At 39.9% G+C, this 21,659-nt stretch overlaps 1 protein-coding gene across 8 annotated transcripts in view; it reads left to right on the top strand.

Moving 5' to 3' along the window:
* Positions 1-4,923: 4,923 nt before the first annotated feature.
* Positions 4,924-21,659, top strand: part of sox6 (SRY-box transcription factor 6) — a 126,351-nt gene continuing 109,615 nt past the window's right edge. For all 8 annotated transcript variants that reach the window (XM_034116737.1, XM_034116741.1, XM_034116739.1 and 5 more), the window contains exon 1: positions 4,924-5,245. The gene's annotated coding sequence lies outside the window, so the exon portion shown is untranslated. The remainder of the gene's footprint in view (positions 5,246-21,659) is intronic.

Genomic DNA, 21,659 nt, shown 5'->3' with positions numbered 1-21,659 from the left:
AAAATTAAACAATGAATTAATCTCATGTCCCTTAAACGGAAGGCTTTTACAATACCTACAGTGAATTGGGCTTTTTGTACATAAAAGCAATTGCTTTGTAAATGAACCGAATGCCCCCGGGCCTCCTCTTTAATCTAGCAGCTCCTTCCACACACACACAGACACACACGCGCACAAACACACACACACTGATCTAAGTGAAATTGAATATGTTTAGCTACTCAAACGGAAAAGGCTACAAATGCATTCATGGATCTACAGTGCACTATCACAGTGATGCATCAGTCTATTTCCATCCGGTTTCTTTTACATTTCTGATACATCAGTTAAATTAAAAGAGAAAAATGGTGTGCTCACTGTCGTATAAGGCCGTTACCAGAGATGCATTTGGACACAAAATTTGATTAAAAACTGCATTTTGATAAAAAACTGATTCCATGTCTCGTTTGCTGAAAAAGAAGAAGTTTTCACGTTACAAGATTCTTCAAAAACCGAACAGCAGGTAACGTATTCAGAAATACACAACATAGTACAATAAATCATTGGTTTAACGTGTATTCATGAGTACTACAGAGTTGATATTTGTAGTACTGTTGGCACTGGGCTGTATGATGGTGTCCCTGATAAGTATATAATTAGAATTGGCATGTTGCACTCCTTATTGCAACATGATTAATCAGTAGTTCTCTGTTAACTTGAAAGGAAATATTAGATCCTGACTAAACTTTGATGAAATCCAGAGTTACAAGTAAGAGATTTGGGTCAACTAATGAGAACAGAGCGTCCCACTTTGCAAGTCCGATTGGGAGAGAGGCGATTTGCATGTATGCAAATAGTGTTTGAGTTAATTGCATAACTTGGAATTCAATAATAACTAAGTCAGTCGTGTTGGTTTTGTGGATGTCGGACCATGTCCGTGGTTGTGACCGTCTGCAGAAATGTTTCCCTAATGGCTTGTAAGGGTGCTCACAGAAGTTTACTTAGATTTGTGTTATTTCTCATCAATGAGGATCTGCTTAAAGTATGTGACACAACAACAAATCCAGAAGAACTATGTAACTGTTTACATATCAAGATCAACATCTTCTATATTCAGACATTTAACACAGAGATGTGTCTATCTTTACATTTTCATGTCACTCTCAAAAAAAGTAAATGAGCAGAGCTTCCAAAAAATGTCTTTCACGAAGAACATTTCCAAAGCCTGTTAGGCTAAGATTTGACTTGTCCATGATGTGATGCTTGTAAACATCTTGATCATTAAATACAAGTGTGAAACAAAGGTGTCTCTGCTCATCAGCACATTCCTTTAAGTCAGGATAGAGCTATACATGATGATTAAGAATATATGAAGATGAAGATATATGAATTAAAGATTTCACTCAAGTTTAATAATAAATATGTTTTATGTGATCATGCACATGTTACAATCCTTTTTAGGTTAGGGTTTAAAATGATGTAATGAAAAGCATTTCTAAGATATTTATACATAGGCTCCTAACAATTTTACAGTGTGTTATAAAGCACTTGGTTCACATTTACAACAGATTTACAACTGTTTCAAATGTATTTAAAACTACTGAAGACTTACTATATATGATAAAACTATATTATACAATGTTAACGTACACGTTATCTGACATATAAACACTTAAATAAAGCCCTAATGTCTGCAACTGAATCATAATGTGTTACTGTGTGTAAGAAATATTTCCTTTGAATGTATGCAGTTTCTATTGCTACATAGTCGGGTGTTACTAGGTCTATGTCCTGCCACATGTGAGGCTTTATTAGTTTAAGGGTATGCTAAAAGGTGTGAAATACAACTCATTTTCTCTTGGATAAAGTAGATAATTGTGAATTCTCATTCAGAATACAAATCACTGTATTCCTGTGCATGAATCAGCTGCACACCTTTAAAACCTGCTCCGTCTGCACAGTAATCAAAGCAGCCTCCCCCCCCCCCTCTATCATTCTCACTCACTGACTGAATGCTCTTCTCCAATTAACCATGCAGAACAGGAGAAGAACACATGTTAATTTAATGTAACAAAAATGTTGATTTTCATGCACTCTCCTTTTCAAATATTTATGGGCTAGACTTGAATTTCAAGATGCATCAAAGACTCACAGTGTATGCAAATGTGTCTGCCTTACCCCCCAACAAGTTGGACTGTCTTCATGCACTCCACCATCTGAGCTATGAAGAGGAAGCCATTACAGTCACCTCTCTAGAAATAGGAGTCTACATTTGTGTTTTGAGAACTGTACAGAGTTTGTTGGCACCTGCTCAGCTGCACCCATAACTGTCTGGTGGTAAATTCAACAATAAGAAAATAAAATTAGTTTTGTCTTCTTGCATCATTTTTCTTCCAATGCAAATAACATTCATTTTCAAAGCAGCAATAATGCAGTCAAAAGCAGAATGCTGAAGTGTTACAAATATATGATTTCACTGCTAAGATGCAATTTTTACAATACAATTTAGTCAGGGTTGACTACATTTAAACATCAGATCAGGCAGCATAGAGTTTACCAGAAAATAGGCTGAATGTCGTGGCACAGATCCTCTGATTTTTGTCTCTAATACAGTCATCTGCTGTTTGAGGGCTTGAGGAAGTACGTAGGTGTTTCCTGTAGTGACCAATAGGTGGCGTATGAGACACGTGAAACACACATTTCAGTCCCGGGAAGTCCGCTCCTGCAGAGTCTTCACACAGAACAGATATCACATCATGCGTGGATCTGAACAATTCAGAGTTAGATGGTTGGAGAATTATATCTAATTTCAATATACTGAGGTGTTTGAAACACACAATTCTTTAGATTCCTTTAGTTTCCCATTATTCAGTCTCAGGAGGTGTTCAAAGGGTCCGCAGAACTACAGAAACAAAAGTTCATTTCGGAAAGGTAAGTCTTACTTTCCTTTTATCTATTCTGTTTTTATATTCTTTTCTGTTCCTTTCTTTCTCGTTTTTATCATTGGCAATTTTTTTAGCAAATTAAACTCAGCATAAAGAAATGCTGGGACATTTAAAACTTGCACCCAAAACTAAATGAATTGAGACAAATTGATCATTGAGATTCTTCTTCATGGAGATGTGGTGCGTTTTACTTCACCTTGAACAAAAAAAAAGGAAGGGAATGTGAGCTGATGTGGCCAATCCCCCCCTCACACCCCCATCTCTCTCTTCCTCTCTCTCTCTCTTTCTGTGCTTCTCCTCCCTCTTGCAGCTCTATGTGACTCTGCAGTTAACAATCAGAATTTCATCCTGCTGTCTCCTGTCTTTGTAAGTAACTTTCTTATTTATTTTATGTGATCCATGATAGTCTGCTGTTGTGACACTTTAGGCATGTGGCAAAGCGAATTCATAGTGGGTAAATGCTGTAATGTAGGCTATATTGGGTTTATTTTTGCTTGTCACAAAAGGCTGCTGCTGATTTTTAGATTACAACTTTTCCATCAGTTGTCTCGCTCTTGTTTTTCATTTGTGACTCTTCTCTGTTTTGTGCTCTTCTCCATTGACATTTATTTCGTGTGTTTGACATATGTGGGGCCTCTTCCAAGTTCAGCTGATAATTTCAAACACATTTTCATTCAAAACAGAGAAGTGTCTCATTGTAAAAGCTTCTGTTTTAGCGAGAGATCTCAACCTGTGGTTTCCCTGGGTCAGCCGATGGACCTTTGCTGTCATTTCAGATGTCAAACGGCTGGTCCCGGATCTGCTTTGAAACACAATACAGGATGTATATAATTGAATGTTACGGTCTAGCATAATATGAAGTGTTTATACATTAAGGTAGTGAGTTAACACATTTGGTATCTTAAATGATATGTTCTAGAAAAAATATCTTCATGGATTTTATACAGACATTTGATAGATTTTATACATACAACAAATACAAAAATGAAAGTAAAACGTTCAATTTGATGCTGGAAAATAACTTTTGCCCACGTTACATTATTCTAATCAATTACAGAACTATCATTTTTATATTGAAAATCGGTCCATTAATACAATTATATAATTCTCAATTTTGAGCATGTCATGAGGATAGCCTACTTTAATTGTGTACCATTTCTAGGAATCAAAACATGTATTCATCAAATAATATGGGTGCGTGGAAATAAATGTTTAACACTCTACATGAGGAGAGGAACGTTGCAAGTAGTACTCTTTATAGGAAAATCTGTCAAAAATATATTTTATCTTTTCAAAAGTTGAAGTGCATAATATAAATTTCAGTCCAAGAAATGCAGAAATCTGAAGAGAAGCTGCAAACCTCTGGTTAGTACATCTACATGTTTTTTTTTCACATGGTCGTTAAATAAGGTATTACAAAGGAAAACATTTGTAGATTTAACTTAGGTGGTGACTGTATTTATGAAAAATAAATACTGTTGTATCACACAAGTTTACACGAGTCCCTGCTGCCCTTTTAGTGAGTCTCACCTGCTCTTATTATCTCATGTCAGCTGAACACATTTTCCTCCAAAGAAACGGTAATCTTTAAACACTTTCAATGAAGTTGGAGAGTTCAGTACGCTAGCTGTCCTCTTTCAAAATACATTTAAAATGTGTTGCTTTGTCACTCAAAGTGTTGCACCTCTAAAAGGGAAAAAGTCATCCTTAACTTTGCAGTCGCTGCGCCTGCAAGTAGTGTTCATCTAAGTAAGCTTATTAAACGGACTAAACTGCGGGCAGTTACAACCATCCTCCCTGTCTCCACTTTTATTTCGCCACAAATCTCTCTCTCTCTCCCCCCCCCCCCCCCCCCCCCCCCCCCCCCCCCCCCCCCCATCCCCCCCCCCCCCCCCCCCCTCTCTCTCTCTCGCATCTCTTGTCTGGGAGGAGGAGGGGGGAGTCCTGCCTCTTTGCCTTCCTCAGATCAATGCCCTGGCCACTCACTTTCTGATGTTGCACGACGGGAAATGCTTTGAATACTTGCGACATGGCTGCGCGCATTGATTGCCAAGATTGACAGCAGCTCTACCCATCGTCTTCTCCTGTCTGAGTGAGAGAGAGCGAGATAAAGAACAGATAGGCGAACAACAAAAGCTACTTGTAGTTTTGGACAGCTGAACTTCAGAGTACACGATCCCCTCATATGGCCCCGTGTGAGCACACTTAAGTTTTCGCTCAACAGATAGCTCAGTGATCATTTCTACAGTGTAGCGTTTAGTATAGTGTTTACGCACGGAAAAGGACGAATACACAACTTCTCCACGACTCAGATCATCAAGGTAAACAACACGTTTGCTGTACTTTTCAACATGCTCTATGTTATTCTGATATTTTCACCTTGTGTTTTATTGCTGAATCCTAAAAGTCGAGCGCGCTGTCAGTGAACTGTTCCGGCACAGTGCGCGCGTTTCGCTTTAAAACAATTTAAGAAAGTTATTCATGTTTTGAGCTTAAACGAGTTCGCACATTTTTCCAACGGGGGAAATGACTGTCAAACTTTCAGTATTGTGATTATTTGATGCGTCGCTTTCACCAAATCAAGCGGAGTAAAAGCGAGACGAGAGTGGCGCGGGGCTGGCTCCGAGGCGCTCGGGTTCAACTCAGAATCGGTGAATCTGCGTTAAATCTAACACCTAACTTCATCAGAACTATATCCCGAGACAACCTCAACCAGCTTTAAAGGTTTGATATCTCGTTTTTGCTTTGTTTATTTCAGCAGCGTGAAGCCGTGCGAGCGGACTTAGGCTGCTCACTGCTGCCTTAACACACAAACCGGACCTCTGTCACCGAGAACATTTACACTTAACGTCACAAACAAGTAGCAAACCTTACTTAACTGTTAAATAGTTTCATGTTTACAGCGCTTTGGTGTTTGTGTTTACATGTCCCGTAACTTTCTTCAGCTGGTGGCAGTTTCCCTTCTGTCCACACAGCGGTACTATTCATTGACAATGACGTGCAGCCTGGTATGGGTTCCCCTCTGCATGTGAGGGGGACAAGTTTATTTGAAGCTTTCGCACATATCTCATATAGGCTACCTCTATAGAGCTCGGGCCATTTTGCCCCCAGAACTGATTATCATCCGTAGATTTCTTTCTGTTTTTTTTATTGACAAAAACCGAGTTGCTGGCCCCCGTATAGCCTGGGAATTTGTTCTTCCTTAACTTTCTCGGAGGGTCAGGGGAATTGACCTCTAAAGAATGCATAAGCCATAAATTAAATTCAACAATCGCACGGCTTGTCCATTTAGAGAAGATGTACTTCAACAGACAGTTTTCCATTTAAGCCGAAGTCTGTGAAACCCGGAGCTCCGGACCGAACAGAGGATCTCTTGTTAAAAGTGCAAATGTGTTTAATATCATACGGAGTAATTGCTTTCTTACATTAGACACATTTTAGACATTTTATTTGAGACCATTTATACATTAACCATTTGGCCTTTAAAAAGACAATTATAGTTTAGATATTTTTAGTGCAGAGAAAAAACTTTGATCTGGTTTGTTTTAGATTTTATTTAAAAATATAATGTCTCCGAGAAATTGTAATGTTGTACAAACTTAATAAATAGATTTTTACACTTGTTAAAATATTAGTAAAATATCAGAAATGAAACATGGTATTGGCATCGCAGAGGTGATCCCTCATTTTAAGATGTTTTCCCAAAATGAGACACTCCCAAACGAGCCTTTATAAAGCGGCTGCGGGATTCCTAATAACATTTTAATACACATATATATTCTGCGATGAAAACACTTAAAAACTTAATTTGAGTAGTGCAGTTGTGTCATTTTTCTATCAATTAAACGATGATCACATGCGTCGCGTGACCACACAAATAACGCACCTGTGGCTAATTCATGTAAATGATCTCTCCTTAAAACTCAACAAAAGCACATTCTCGCGGGGTCGCAGTAAACTTTCTATCCTTGTGGTATTTTGTTTTGAACAGTTGCTCTTCCTGTATCTGTGAACGCAGGTTCCCTCATAAGGTAAGAAGGTTCCGGAGACCAAATGCGAGTCTAAATGGCACATTTATAATTAGACTGCCCATTCAGCACATTGTCCTGATTGCTATACAGGGACACTCAGCTCTGTCTCCAGAAGAGTTTGTCTCTGACGGCTTGTGCAGCTCAGCGTGTCGCTGCCTGAAAGAGCGAGAGGGGAAGAGTGAAAAGCGGCATGAGAGCCCTTTGATGCCACACACAACCGCACTTGGCTCTTATTTATAATATCTTACTTACATTTATTGCAGAGAAACAACCGTCTATAATTATTTAGGCTACCTTCTTCCTTTCTAAACTTGTTTGCAGTTTTAACACACAACTTAAATATTGAAAGATATTCCTATAGTTTTGGCAATGGGATTCCTTGAAATAATCCTTGCTGTTTAATCAGTGTTGCCCGGGACATTTCATAGTAACTGTCTCTGATTTAAACATTAATCAAAAACTAAAGACTGGCAATTTGTTGGTACGATACTGAACTGAACTGCAGGGCAATAATATCTTTATCATAATTCACACTGACTGGCCTTACACATTTTCTGTATTTTGAAGGACTAATCTTCAGGTGGATCTTGAGCTTTTTGCAAGACTGAGAAAGGCAGCATTTACAACCTGGACTCAGCATAAGATATATACTCGCTGACGCTGAGTAAGTTCAAAGATTTTTAGGACTTTTATTTTGGCATGAAGGGAGAAGCCACCTGGCTCACTTGTCTAAACACATCCTGCACTCTGTCCAAGTCCAATGTCTCCCGTGTTGCAAGAGCAATTTTGCTGCTGAGATTTTCTTTCATCATTATACATTGAGATTAAGCCTTTTTTTTTTTGTTATTTGTTCTATTGAGTGGAAGAGAAATGTTGTTGTGAATGAGCCCATCTGAATGTTTTTGCCATGAACTGAATTGACTTGTAGCTCGACTTTTACCTGTCCTCATCATCTGAAGGTAGGATTTGTTTTAACTAAGCTCTTGTGCCAGCAATTAGTGGGATCAAAGAAAAGGCAGGAGGGAAGTAGGGAGGGAAAGAGAGAGCGATTCAGTAAGAAACGTGCTTAAAGTGATATTGTTTTTCATATAGCTCACCTGTATGTGCACATTGATGCCTTCAGCTTCTACTATTTATACAGAAGGTGAATCTAATTATTTAGAATAAACAGCAGATGTTTTCCATTGGGAATAGTATTATAACTGTGACTCTCTCTACTTAGACGTAACGAGTCCCTTCATCAGTGTTGAGCTCAAAGATTTATTTTTGTAATTCTAAAAGGGTTTCTTTATGTCACTGCTTCAAAAACAAATATTATTTCTGTAAACGCCACACAGTGATGTGAAATGAGAGTACTGGTTACTGTAGGTTTTACTCTGCCAAAGATTATTCTTTGATATTACAACCAATTCCAACTCACGATAAGCTGATTTCAAGGACCTAATTCTGCAATTGGACTATAAATTATAATAATGTTTTGTGATTTGAACAATGTCACACACAATATAACAATTTGTGTGATACTGTACGTAGACTATTTAATACAAAGTTATGAGTACGTTGCTTCAGGTCTCCCTAGAATTAAATCTTTCTAAAACGGCTCTTGTTGTATAAGTGTACAGTGCTGCTCTCTCTTACGTGTGTGTGAGCCCTATGTACGCCTCCTCAGTGTGTGTGCATGCATGAGTGATACTTTCCCCCTGTCAGATATTTTGCAATATAATGTCTTCTTTACTTGGAAAAACACTGCTGTTGATTTTGATTTGAAGCGTCAAAAATCAGAAAAGCCATGCTTTGTCTCCAGACCAGATGCCATTTAGACTAGATAACTGAGACCGTACACATTGTGTTATCTTTCCATATATACTGTGTTCTGCAGAAATACAGCTTTTTTGTTGCAAGTGACAGGCTGCTGCCGGGATGTGAGCAGGGAGGTGGAAGCTATAGAGGTGGGGGTGGGGGTGCACAGGTACTATGTCTCCCTCACTATGTGGTAGTGGAGGGAGCGGCGGAGACCTGATGATAAACAAGATGAGAAGAGGTAAACAACAGCAGGCCTGGTAAAGGTAGAGGAGGGGGGCAGCAGGAGGGTGTAGGACTGCAGGAGATAATAAATGTGGCAGCACATGTTGTGACATCTGTCTTTCTAAGTGTTATCTAATTTGCTTTTGAACATTTCAACAATGATCAAAATTGATGGGAACATGCCATAGTATTTTTTTAGGCTAATTTGTCCCCTTCAACAAGAAGTTTCTGTCAAGTTGGTAACATGTCACTTCTGTCATGATGCCTAACGCAACATAGTGATTAGCCGATGCACGGTGTTATGTATAATGAATGCGTATATGCCTCTCTGTGTACACTAAAGTACATTTGGTAGTTCAGGTTTTTGAGGCTTCGTGGCTTTAAGAAAACCAGTACGGTGTAGATGTGTTCTGTTTGGATGAATAGGATTTGTGCTTGTACAGGAGGAAATTGTGGATTTTCTAAGTTTGATCAATTGTCACTTCTTGTAGAGGAGAAATAGCAATGAAATCAACCTTCAACTGAGTTATTAAGAGCTTACATTGGGGATATCGCCTCCACAAGTCACCGTTTTACACGAAAAAGCTGAGAGGAAGTAGAGGCAGGCAGATTAATAGGAGGCAGAGTAATACAACGATGTAATATACAATGTTGTTTAAGGATAATCTAAAGCATTTACAATTGTATCCACATTTCTCTAATGTGAAAGGTTTAAACTTGAGTACACGGTATTCTTTCATTCAGAAACAAATGGCACCTATGTGCTCCAGCACTAAACATCGACACGGGCATGGGGCAGTTTTTTCTGCTCTATTAGATCTTCGTGTCCCTCTGGCTGCTGTAAGTGAACAGCATTGCTGACATTAAAGGATTACAGATGAAAAAAAAATCCAAATATGTGTATCTTCACAGGAGCAGCATAATTGCACAAGTAACCTAAGTGGCCCATTTTGATCTGTATCATTCACTCTCCCACCGAAAATGTTTTTCAAAAAAATAATTGGACATTTTCTCTTAGTCCATAGCATAGTTGTGCATAATTAAGTTTGACATCAAAATGCAACAGTCTAGGCTATGGTAAGTAGCTTCTGTTGATTTAAATCACAGATTAATATGTAGAATTAATTGGTGGGGCCTTGGTGGCCACGTGTTTCTGACACAGGTCTGGGACTGTGATCAGGTGCTGGAATTAGTCGGGTTCATTGTTTTTTTCTGAATCAAATGAAGATTTGTACAGTGGCAGTGTGAAGATGGTTGCCTTTATTTCCATATCAAAGAGGCACACACTGCAGCCGGGCAGTAATTAAAATGTGGTGGATTTGAGTCCACACACACACACACACACACACACACACACACACACACACACACACACACACACACACACACACACACACACACACACACACACACACTTTCTCGCTCACACAGGCATGGGGACACAATCAAGAACACACACACACACACACACACACACACACTTACACATGCAGCATATGGACCAAGGCTGATAACTGTTGTGTGAAAAGAGTGCAGGTGGTTAAAACTGAATTTTAAACAAACGCTGATGTCGGGCCATGGTCCTTTTGGGTACATAATCCAAAGCCATTTTTCTTTTTTTGTGGGAACCATTTTGTGAGCTACAGTTTGAGAGAGCCGTGCAGTAATTATTTTTTTACTTTGACTCAGAAACAGCTTTTACTGACTGCAGTCACACCAACCTTTAATCTAAGCCACAAAGAAAGAATATATATTTATCAATCTTTGAACTTTTAATAGATAGACAGATATACAAACTAAACTTTTTGAGTGACCTTGCTGCTGGATGCTGGGAGTATTATAATAAGAACAGGGGGAAGTTGCTGTGATCTTTTGCCCCTTGTGATTTCTGTCCTACTAGAATTGGAGAAGCTCTGAAGACCTAAGATTGTGTCTTGTGAGTGAACAAGGGAAAAGAGATTAGTGTAATGCGGGTTTTTGCGCTGCTCTGACACAAAAGCGCCACAACAAGCCTTTTTCCTTGTGATCCCCCCCATTGTGCTTGGATCAGGTCCTCCCATGGGCCAGCCAGTGCCTTGGAGGAAGCGTTAAAGGACTCTGAAAATATCACTTGAGCCAAGACGGGCAGCTGTGACGCTGAGAATTTGTGTAAAATAATATGAAAGAAGGCCATTAAACCTCATCCTCTCATAAGGGAGAAATAGCACAAGTATGGCATGGAAAACCTACAGTTTTTGGATTTACTTTTTGTTATGAATAACCCTGTTGAAGGCAATAGTTATTTTTATATCCAAACACAGGGTCCCGCATCTGTAAAAGCTGAACGATGAGACATTATCCAGTTGGTGGAGGTTGAAAGCCAGCCTGATCGACACACAATGTAAAATATGCTCCGTTTAGTTGTGACAAAGCTAGCTCCTCTGGCCTCTTTACTCTGCGGTCCAGCCTTTAGAAGACTGGGAGCCGTTTTGTTGGCTCACGATTGGTTTCCTATCAGATTGGCAACTCTACATTACTGTGTGCACATTTGTGTGTGTGCTCTTACAGTGTTTGCAAATGTGTTGATCCACATACTTTCGAGATATGTGATTTGAACGCACAATGGTATGGTGTTGACATGGCCATGATTCGCTATTTTTACTGTTCTAGATATTTGACTAGAGAACCATCACCATGTAATTCCATAATGGTCTGAAAGACAATACATTCAATATTAACAAAAAAAAATATTTTTTGATACAAATCTTTAACCTTAACATTTACTCGTTGCTGTCAGTACATTCAATACATATGTTTCAAGACAGGCCTCAGAACAAAAACTACTTATTTTTTTGCTGCAGCTGAATTCCAAGCTCTCCAGATAATGTGTCAGCCCTCTTGGATGGAAACAAATACTGATCAACCACTTGCATCATGGAGCTGCTACTGTGACATCTAAAACAGGCAAGACGTTTTGGAAAAGACAAGACTTATTGGGCCAGAAAACAGATTCCCAACAGTTTTTCCTGTGGAAAATGCTGATGTTTGATGCCAAAAATAAATCAAAGTGACAAAGACGGAGGGTGGGGGGATTGATGGAAACGGTCTTGTGGCTAAAGTTTTGATGAAGTTAACCATAGCATCTCTTCTGCCTAGGTCTTTTGTTTCCTTTCGGAATAATTTACTTTTACACCGACTTGGATGTGTTACAAGGCTTTGCCCTTCATGTGCATTATGAGAAAATGACTTCAGCAGACGGGACTTCAAGCTTTCTCTTGCTCTCTGTCTGTCTTTGGTATTCTCTCTCTATCTCAAATCATGATGTTAGTGTACACTCTGCATCAGACCCTTCTGATTATGTGTAAGTACATCATATTCAGTCTCCTTTTGTCTAAGTAAGACATTGACTTTTCTCCTGAACCGCACATTGTCTATTGTTCCCAGGGGAAATCTTGTATTCTCAAGGTTGTTGAGAATACTTATTGGGTACTGTACTTATTGGGTGGAAATAAACCGAGTGGTGGCATCAAAGCAGTGGTTGCCTTTTCCCCTCTCACTTGTTTCCAAATGGCACATATTCCTTCCCTCACTACTGCGGGTACATGGTTAATGCTGGAGCAACTTTATCCATCACTCTGTCTACTTGTGTCCCAACATAACCATAACCACTATAGAGCTTGGAAAATATTAACTTTCATAATAACCAGAATTTGAATTTACATTATGTTCTTGTTCTTTAAGGGTTCATGAATTAACAAACATGCTTTAGAAAAAACTGTGGAAACATTTAGCAGTCTAGGTGAAACTACGTAACTCCGGGTTGGCCCAACTGCAGCTACATTGAGGAAAGCCCAGAAAGCCTGACTCCGAGCTGAAAGAATAAAGCGAAAAGTAGCGTCTATGATAATCACTTTCTTGAATGGGACTAAAAAGAGAAATCTGCTGAAATGACAGAGAAAGCCTGTGGTTTGGCCAATGCAGTATATTTCCCATGAGCCTCTTTGACAAACTGAGGGGATAGCCACTCTGGCACACGCCACCCACCCACATAAAATCTAGACACACACAAAGACACACACACAATACACAGTGCTGTTTCTGCCAGGCAGTATGGGTGTAGAAACCTCTGGTAGGGGAGGATGATTGACAAGAGGTGGGTGAGGACTAGACTGAGGGGCTCTAGTGGAAGATGGGAGGGGTGGTCCTTACTGACGAACACTAACACTCGGTATTTTTTCCGCTAGACAGGACAGTTAGTAAAAACTTTGCTGAGGAGAGTGGAATGACATCGTGGAACAAGTATTAAGGACCCAAGATGTTTAGATTGAATGTTTAGAAAGATTGATCTTTTGCTTTTGCTGGAATATTGTACGATCAAAATTAATGAGCCTGCAGACTGCATACAAATATATACAAATGACCTCAAAAACCCTCCCTCCTACAATTATGTTCATATGCTGCTAATTTGCAATAGCGATTTACGTTCACTGTCAAAACTTGATCGCAGAGTTAGTTTGTCCTACCGCAGTGTAAAGTCACAGGGTGGAGGCATCCCATCACAGTTGACTTTTTAAATATTTGCCATGATCATGATATTTCTGCCAACCCTAACGAAGTGTTTTAGTTTCCCAACCTTAACCATAATGTATCCCTGACCTCAGCGTTTCCCTAACTCTAACCAATTGCATTTGCGATGCCTAAAAATATCCATAAAAACACAATGTTGAGTCGATAATTTAGCAAAACACAAATGAAGACCGCTGACATTAAACTTTATGCATCCAATCTGACAACCTTCAATCCACCCAAGAACATAATATTAATTGAAAATAATATCGACATGGAAATAAGCTAAAGAAGGCGCTCTGTAATCTTACCATCACAACACGCAGGGCTATGGTTGCATATTTTTTGTGTTAGTAAGGAGAAAGTCTTTATGTCCTTGGTTACGGGTGGGGTTGAGGGTTGAGGGTAAACTGTTGAGGTACAATGTTCCTCCTTATCCTCAGTAAAGCTACATTTATTGGTTACCATCTGCAGGGTGGAGGAGTTTGGCTTTGTGGCCAGGCCAAAGAAAGGCTTCTAATTAAACAGTCATCATTATCAACTTGTGGTCAGTGATCATCATCTCCAACACTGGTTCTCCAAGATTAACATGGAATCATTGAGGTTTTTGCTGGACTGAATTAGAAGAAGAAACAGAGGAGAAAAGTGCTAGCAAGATTTTTTTCTTCTCTTGGCAGAACAGACAGTATGAGGCCCTGTGCCATATCCACTCAGGTTAAAACAATTACCCGACATCAGAGAACGCCGTAGAGCCTCGATGCTGGCACCAACGTCATGCGTTTGACTGCTTCAGGCCATGGTTTCAGACATGGCCAAGTGTCACATGTAAGCGGAGCTTTCGATAATTTCAATTAGTGTAAGAGGGTGTGCCTGCAGTATCCGTATCACTGCTGCTGGAGGAGCTTTCCTTTGAGGTTGACAGCCCCTTAATATAGTATTTCTGGGTTTGATGTGTGAGTGACACAGGCGCTCCAAGAGGATGGCAAAATGGTTTATTAGGACCTAATTAGAGCCCTGTGATTAAAGGGGAAGTGACTGTGATTAGGAGACCTGCAGATGATGTGGAAACATGGATGAATATTCAGAGGAGAAACAGCACAGTATCTATTAGTCTGTGTGTGTTTTGTGTGTGTATGCCTTTGTCAAATAAGAGCATGAGAGTATGCGCTGCCTCGGAGCAGTCGCGTTATGATATCATCTTTACAGAACATACGCAGAAGAGGAACTTTATAACTTAAGCTATGCGGCAGAAAATGGACAAATGAATATGCTACTATAACCCTACAGCTAATGCTTCTGTAAGTATATATGCAATTGCTAGATGCAGGAACTCAGAATTGGGATGAGCAGCTCTTATGCCCCAAACAATACAAAAACAATTAGGATGATTTTATCAGTTTATTTCTTTATGGTTAGCATGTAAGAGTAACGCTACGGACTTTCACAGCCAATTGAACATGAATGTAATGCAAAGCCAGGTCTACTTTGGGAAGCTTAGGACACGAGTGAAGAATCACACATTCTTGTGGACTTCAGCGTGCGTGCTGTTTAATCAGAGGGACAAATGGTCTTAATATTATAAGTCTTCATCAATGGGAAGATAAGCATTGGACTTTCTTTCTTTTCGCCTCACAAACTTCTAACTTTTTCAGATATGTGATAGCCACCTCCATTAGAAATCATTCATGAGAGTGTTCTGAGGGCAGGAGATTGTCAGCAGGGCCTTGTGATTTTACAATTTCACAACTGACTTCCTCCTTAAAATGACACAGGCTTACCTGCCCATTACTCCCTTTGATTTCTACAGTACATGCTTCTGCGCTCTGAGAGGTATTCATAATAAGCTTAAACTCCACTGGCTTCATTGCTAAAGGGTGCTTATCTCCCGGCTATTCAAGAGAAAGAAGGGTAATATTTTTTCCAATTTCAACATTTCACTGTTCGACCACCCTGCCCGAAACCACGTTTAGGGGGCTGATGTGGAGAGTGTACACACACACACACACACACACACACACACACACACACACACACACACACACACACACACACACACACACACACACACACACACACACACACACACACACACACACACACACACACACCCTTTTGCCATTTAAAACATTTTCACACATTTTTTTTACATTTTTTATTCAGCACACATTTTACATTTAATTTCCAAAGGTTGTGGGAACCTGTCGGCTTTGCTCATTCAATTACGATGTACGTCGTTATATTCATAACGACAGAATTCTGTAAAAGCGTTTTCCTTTTATTTCATAGATCATACTTACCTTGCAGTACTTATTGCATGTTTGGACACGCAATTTAATCTATTTACATTTTCATTTTGCCCCAATGGAATGTTCAAAGCACACTCGGCTTCAAAATGTATACTCATATGTAATGTATGATATACTTGAAAATGAGTTTGCGGTGGGCAGTAGTGGCAATGGAGGCCCTTCTCTCTTTTGCTTGGAGCAATGTCAGTTTTTCTTGTAGAATAATGAGAAGCATGTGTTGGGCAAGTGAAGAAAACACAGTTCATGTGACCCACCTGTCGTGTTTGCAGCACAGTTAACACCAACCTCATGTTACTGTTGTCTAGACAGCCACACACCAGCCTCTTCCCCCTGCTCTTCTACTGCTTTTAGAGGGGCTTTGCAAAGACACCTGATGGTGCTTGGTCTAATAGTATAACATGGAAGTCAGCTAAATACTTGAAGTGAAAAACGAAACCTTAATGACTACCATAATTTAAATAATCTGTAGGTGCAAAGTGTTTGTTTAAACTACATTTTCTCCAGCAGTTAACCGTGTGCAGTAGGTTTGTGCTGTGAGTCTAAGTGCTCCCCAGCCCTCTGCCTGTAGCCTCAGCCTGCTGGGTTTCTCAGTTTTACCGTTGCTTGTGCCATGCTGTAATGGGCTCCCAGGACATGATGGGAATATAATAACTGCTTGACGATGTTTTCCTTACCCCCCTCATTCTCCACTAAATGTAAAATGTGCCCAGAAACATGGCATATATGGCACAGGTTGTGATGTCAGTTGTTATTGCTGGATATGCGAACCAGTAAATGTTGGATTATTTTCCACAATCTGCTGTGCAGAGTGCATTATGTCACAAAGGCCACATTGTAGCTAGTTAGGGTGTAGCGCAGTGTTGTCTTTCTCTCTCTTTTTCTTTCCCTTGTTCTGCATTGCTCAGCCACCTTCTGTGCCTGCAGTCCAGACTACAGCCCTACTTTATTCACATTTACTTTCCCTGTGCTGCAATCAATGAACAATGGGCCAATAGCATACCTATGTGATGGGGGAAAATCATGCATTAAAAACGTGTTCAGACTAATGGCCAACACTGTTATACTGACTCCATCTTTTCCCCCCTCCTGATCTTAAATTACTTACAACATTGCTGTGGATATCTTGTAGATTTTTTTTATTATGGGGTGTTCAAACATTTGTACAGATAAAGTAAGTCAAATGCATGCTCTGTGAAACTCGAATTTAGATTATTAGATACATTAAGTGATGATGATGAATATATTCCTTTGCTGTACATTTGGGACTCCTGCTTTTGTTAAATGCAGCATGGAATCGAAGAGCCTCCTGTTTTTCCGCTAATTAAATTTGCCACTAACATACGCTGGCAGAAACCTCTTACCTTGTTTGACTTATTTATTGCCTGACTGTGGAGGTAATTTGACCTCTCATTTGCAAGGATCTTTTTTAATCCAGAAAAGGAGTGTTAAACTCAATTATACCGGTGATCAGTTGCTCAAACACTACATTTGTTTTGTTCTGGGTGGACAAGCCAAGTAGAGCCCTGCTCTCAGCTCCTCGTTCCTTACTCCTGGCCCTTTCACCCCTACAGTGCAACAAGGGGGGAGAGGTAAATTAGGATAAGAGAGGAATGGGGATGGGGGGCGGGAGGGCGACATGCGTGAGAGGAGAAAGGGAGAATGGAGAAAAAGAGAGAGAGAGAGAGGCAGAGAGAGAGAGGAAAGTGCCTTACAGTTCCTGCCATGTCACTGGAGATTTGTGTCCTCCTTTTAAATCATTTCCCTCTTAAGAAGATTAAGAAGGCAGAAATATTCTCAAACTGATCATTTCCCCTCCCCCTAAATGGACTCATTTGCATTTGCAAACGCTGCTATTAATTGTGGGTTTAAAAAAAAGACAAATGACCTCTGCAACTGTAAATAATAAGAAAAAGAGAGGTTATAATGTTAATTGTTAAAATGGCTGTACAGAGGCCATTGGAGCCTCAGTAAAGCATATGCCCCCATCAGATTCAGATTTACTCCATGTGTACGCTGCAGTACAGATTATGATTTACATTTTTTAATCAAGATTTCAGTCATTTCTTTCCCAAGAAACTGAAGTTATCCTTTTTGTCTGCTCCTGTTTTGTCAGTCATTCATATGGTTCGGAATATTCAAGTAGGAAAAAAAGGTGATACATTGAATGACTTTTTCTTCAGGATGTAGAGAATTATGCGGTGAAATTATGTTTTACTATAGAGCACAGAATTGGGCTATATAAATGGAAGATAAAGACACATTTTCAACATTGTATATAAGTGTCTTTTTTTCTGAGATCACTGCAGCCCATTTAAGAGTTTATTTACTCTGTTACATGCTACAAAGGTTTCGCACATGGCCTTAGTTAAAGAAGTTGTCAGCCTGCATTGTGCTGAGCTTGCCGCTAAAACAATTATTTGACAACTTAAGTCTGCCTCTGCAAATCGAAAATGTGAGACAGTAATAAAAGTAATTGGTGGAAAAGGCCACTATCAAATAGTGCGTCCCTGCTTCTCCTCGAACAAGGAAAACACTGAATAATTTGCGGACACCAATGCCTTGTTGTAACCTGATCATTTATGGATCAGTCGTTTCCTTTCTGGTTTAATTCACCATGTGATTGATTTTCAGTGCAGTACTGTTGGAAAATATCCACACTAAACCGTGCCTGAAATAGGGAATCATTTGAATACAGATGCTTACGGCTTAGGCCTTGTCACTGGAAACCACTCGGAGCCAGGAGACAATTGCAGGTTGATTATGTTGCTTCTGACAGAAGTTGCAAGTCCTTTGTGCAAGGCAGGGATATTTGCATCTAAATGCTTATTGTAGACATCTAAACAGCATAAAGACTGATTGTAAATGCCAGCTGTTGGGCTGTACTCGGGAATAAAAAAAGAATTTCAATAAGGAAAATTGGGATGGAAATGAGAAAATTATTTTCAAACAGTGGAGCTGAAATCAATAAGTAGGAAATGGAGGCGTTTATTGTGCTGGTTGTATTTGTCATCTTTATTGAGCATGTTTGTAAATCACATATGAATCTATTTACAGTTAGCTACTGTATGTTGTATTTTAACCAGTGGAAACACTGTTTTCTATTCATATGAATGATGTCTTATTCTTTGATAACAGCTGCAAACTGTTTGAATTTATTTGACATGTAACTAGGTTGCAGAGCAGGTGGAAGAGATGGGTGAAACATTTTCAATATGCTGTTGGTTAATTCATCACATTGGAAATATAATACAACCGTTATAATACATTTGACATATGCCTGTTGGAAATGTGATGTTATGCTTAAAGTTATTTGAGATAATTATTTTCCAACCTTTGTAATATTTGTGTGTGAGTGCATGTGTCTTGTATGTGCACTCTGTATGTAAGTGCAGTCATACAGTATATGTGGGTGTACATGTGTGTGTGTGTGTGCCTTGTGCCCAGAGCAGAGTGATGCCCCTGCTGATTCTGCTCCTCTAGCTCTTTGTCCTGCAGCACTCAGTGTGTCTGCCTCCTCGGGAGACTGGCAGGCTTCTCTAGTGTGGCACCACAAAGGCCCAGCCTCCTTTGAGGTGTTAAAAACTTCCATTTATGCATCTCCCTGGACAAAAAAACACCAAGCCCATTTGAGTCCAGTAGCAACACAGGCAGACATTGTGGCCACGCTTCTCTAGCACTCATTTCACAGATTCTAAAACCAGTATGTGGTGAACAGGATTTGAGGGGCTAAAGTGCCCCGTGAGGGCCAGGCGATAAGAGGGGAGAAACGCCACCACGCAGTAAACTAGAAGATGGGTCCGGGGAAATAAACACATTACCTGGGAGAGAGGGATAGACTTGTTTTCATACCCCTGCCCCCAACATACACAAACCTCACACTCAATAAGTAAGAAACTGAAAAAGAAAAGAAAATATGTGTGTATATCTCGGAAGTTAAGAAAAGAGGTCTCATCAGTGTACAGAAAGACAAGCCTATAATGGGTTCTCTGTCTTTGGAGTGAAGAATATGTGAGAGGGAATCAAAGAGAATTGATAGGTTGCATGCCCGTCTGTTAGGAGCACTGGGGACCGAGTGCCGTCCACCGTGGAGGAAAACATTCTATTTGCTGGTCGTTTCTCTCCCTCCACCCTGCCTCCACCTAGCTGCCCAGCAAATAGACTTTTATTCTTGTTATTTGACGCAGAGGAAATGATGATAATGTATTGGCCATGCAAGCAGCACATCAAAAGCCTTGTTCGGCCAGAGAACTGTATCCGTATCAGGCTATTGCTTGTCACAAACTGTGTTAAAGAGCTGCTTTATCTGACACTATTGCACTTTGAGTCTGCCAAAATACCGGTCACTGTTTTACACCCAACAAAGATATTTTAACTGGAGCGACGCTCTGGTAGTCATTCCTGACACGTTGGTGCTAGGCATTTTGTGAGTGTCTAGTCTGCTGTAGTTCCAGAGAAAGAAAAAAAGGGCCGTTTGAGAAAGACAGAGGGTAAAGATAAAGAGAGGAGAGATTTTCTAAGGCTGTGACAGTTAATGGTGAGCTGGAGCATGAAACAGCTGTTTGCACGTGATTGACCTGTTTCCAACACCAAATAACTCAATGATATGGTGGATCTGTTGAAGAAATAAAGCCAGTCTTTCTAATACCACTACACTGGACTTCTTATTTTTTCTTCACGGCTTTCCCTAGTTTATCTCACCAGTAGGAAATGGTTAAATCCATGAGCTAACAATGACACCACAAACAGTCTGTGCCGAAGTGTCCACAGTCTACCTGAGCACTAGCTGTTTCCTGACCAGTAATGTCCTCTATTCCCGGCTATGGTGATTACTCAGTGCATGGAAGCTGTCGTTTCATATTTCACAGATGATGCTACTGCAGAGAGGATTGACTTTATAGAACTGGATATTTAACAGACAATCACATGTGTTCAATTACTATACCAGAATGTTCTGCGCTTCACCCCCTCGCCCTCCACACGGCCCCCCTCCTCTTCCTCCCATTTCCCTATTTCCCCTGGGACCACTGCTATAGCCTCACCTCATTGCATCCCAAACTCCCCCATGCAGTCCCGGCCTGACTGACTGTGTGGCTGCTGCTTCTGCAGAGATAACCAAACTGCATCCAGGTATGGGAGCAGCCTGCTGATGGCATAGATTACCTCTATTGTCAAAATAACTAACTCTGCAGAATTCCTACTTTAGCGTGTTGGACGCAGGGGAAAGTGAGGATTTGGAATAGAGGATTTGGGGGATAAATATATATATATTTTTAACATGTTGCAGATCTGGATGAATTCTAAACAAGTTAAGGTACAACTTTTTTGGCTTGTCTCATGAATATCCACCAAAAATGTACTAACCTACATGCAATTTAATGATGTCCCATATTTAGTAGTTTTAATTCAATTTAGAATTAAATTATATAAAAAATAAAACGTTGAAGTCGGGACATCTTTGTAGTGGTTGGTCTCCCCTGTGCTCTATACAGTTGCAGTAATGTTGCCTATTGATACTGAGCCACTGTAACATGAAGGTTGAAAAACACGACTTTCAGGGAAAATGAAGTCATAGCCCACACCGTACATGAACATATGTCTGGAATTTGAAGCTTCAGAAGATTGAAAGTGATCTTATTGAGCTGAGATTGTGAAAATGCTTTTGTCACGTATTGTACAAGAGACATTAACTCAAGTGAATATTGAAGCAGTTTGTTTGATGTGTAATACAAACAGAGGAAATATCCTCCTGGTAGATTTAATTGAATGGGTAGCCCTTCTTTTCCAACTGTACTTTTGCACAAATGTGGAATTTAAAATGTGTGTGTGTA

This window comes from Trematomus bernacchii, unplaced genomic scaffold (genome assembly GCF_902827165.1).
Source record: "Trematomus bernacchii unplaced genomic scaffold, fTreBer1.1, whole genome shotgun sequence".
Classification (NCBI taxonomy): domain Eukaryota; kingdom Metazoa; phylum Chordata; class Actinopteri; order Perciformes; family Nototheniidae; genus Trematomus; species Trematomus bernacchii.
The sequence above is the reverse complement of the archived record's forward strand: the minus strand, read 5'-3'. Positions and strand labels throughout refer to the sequence as shown.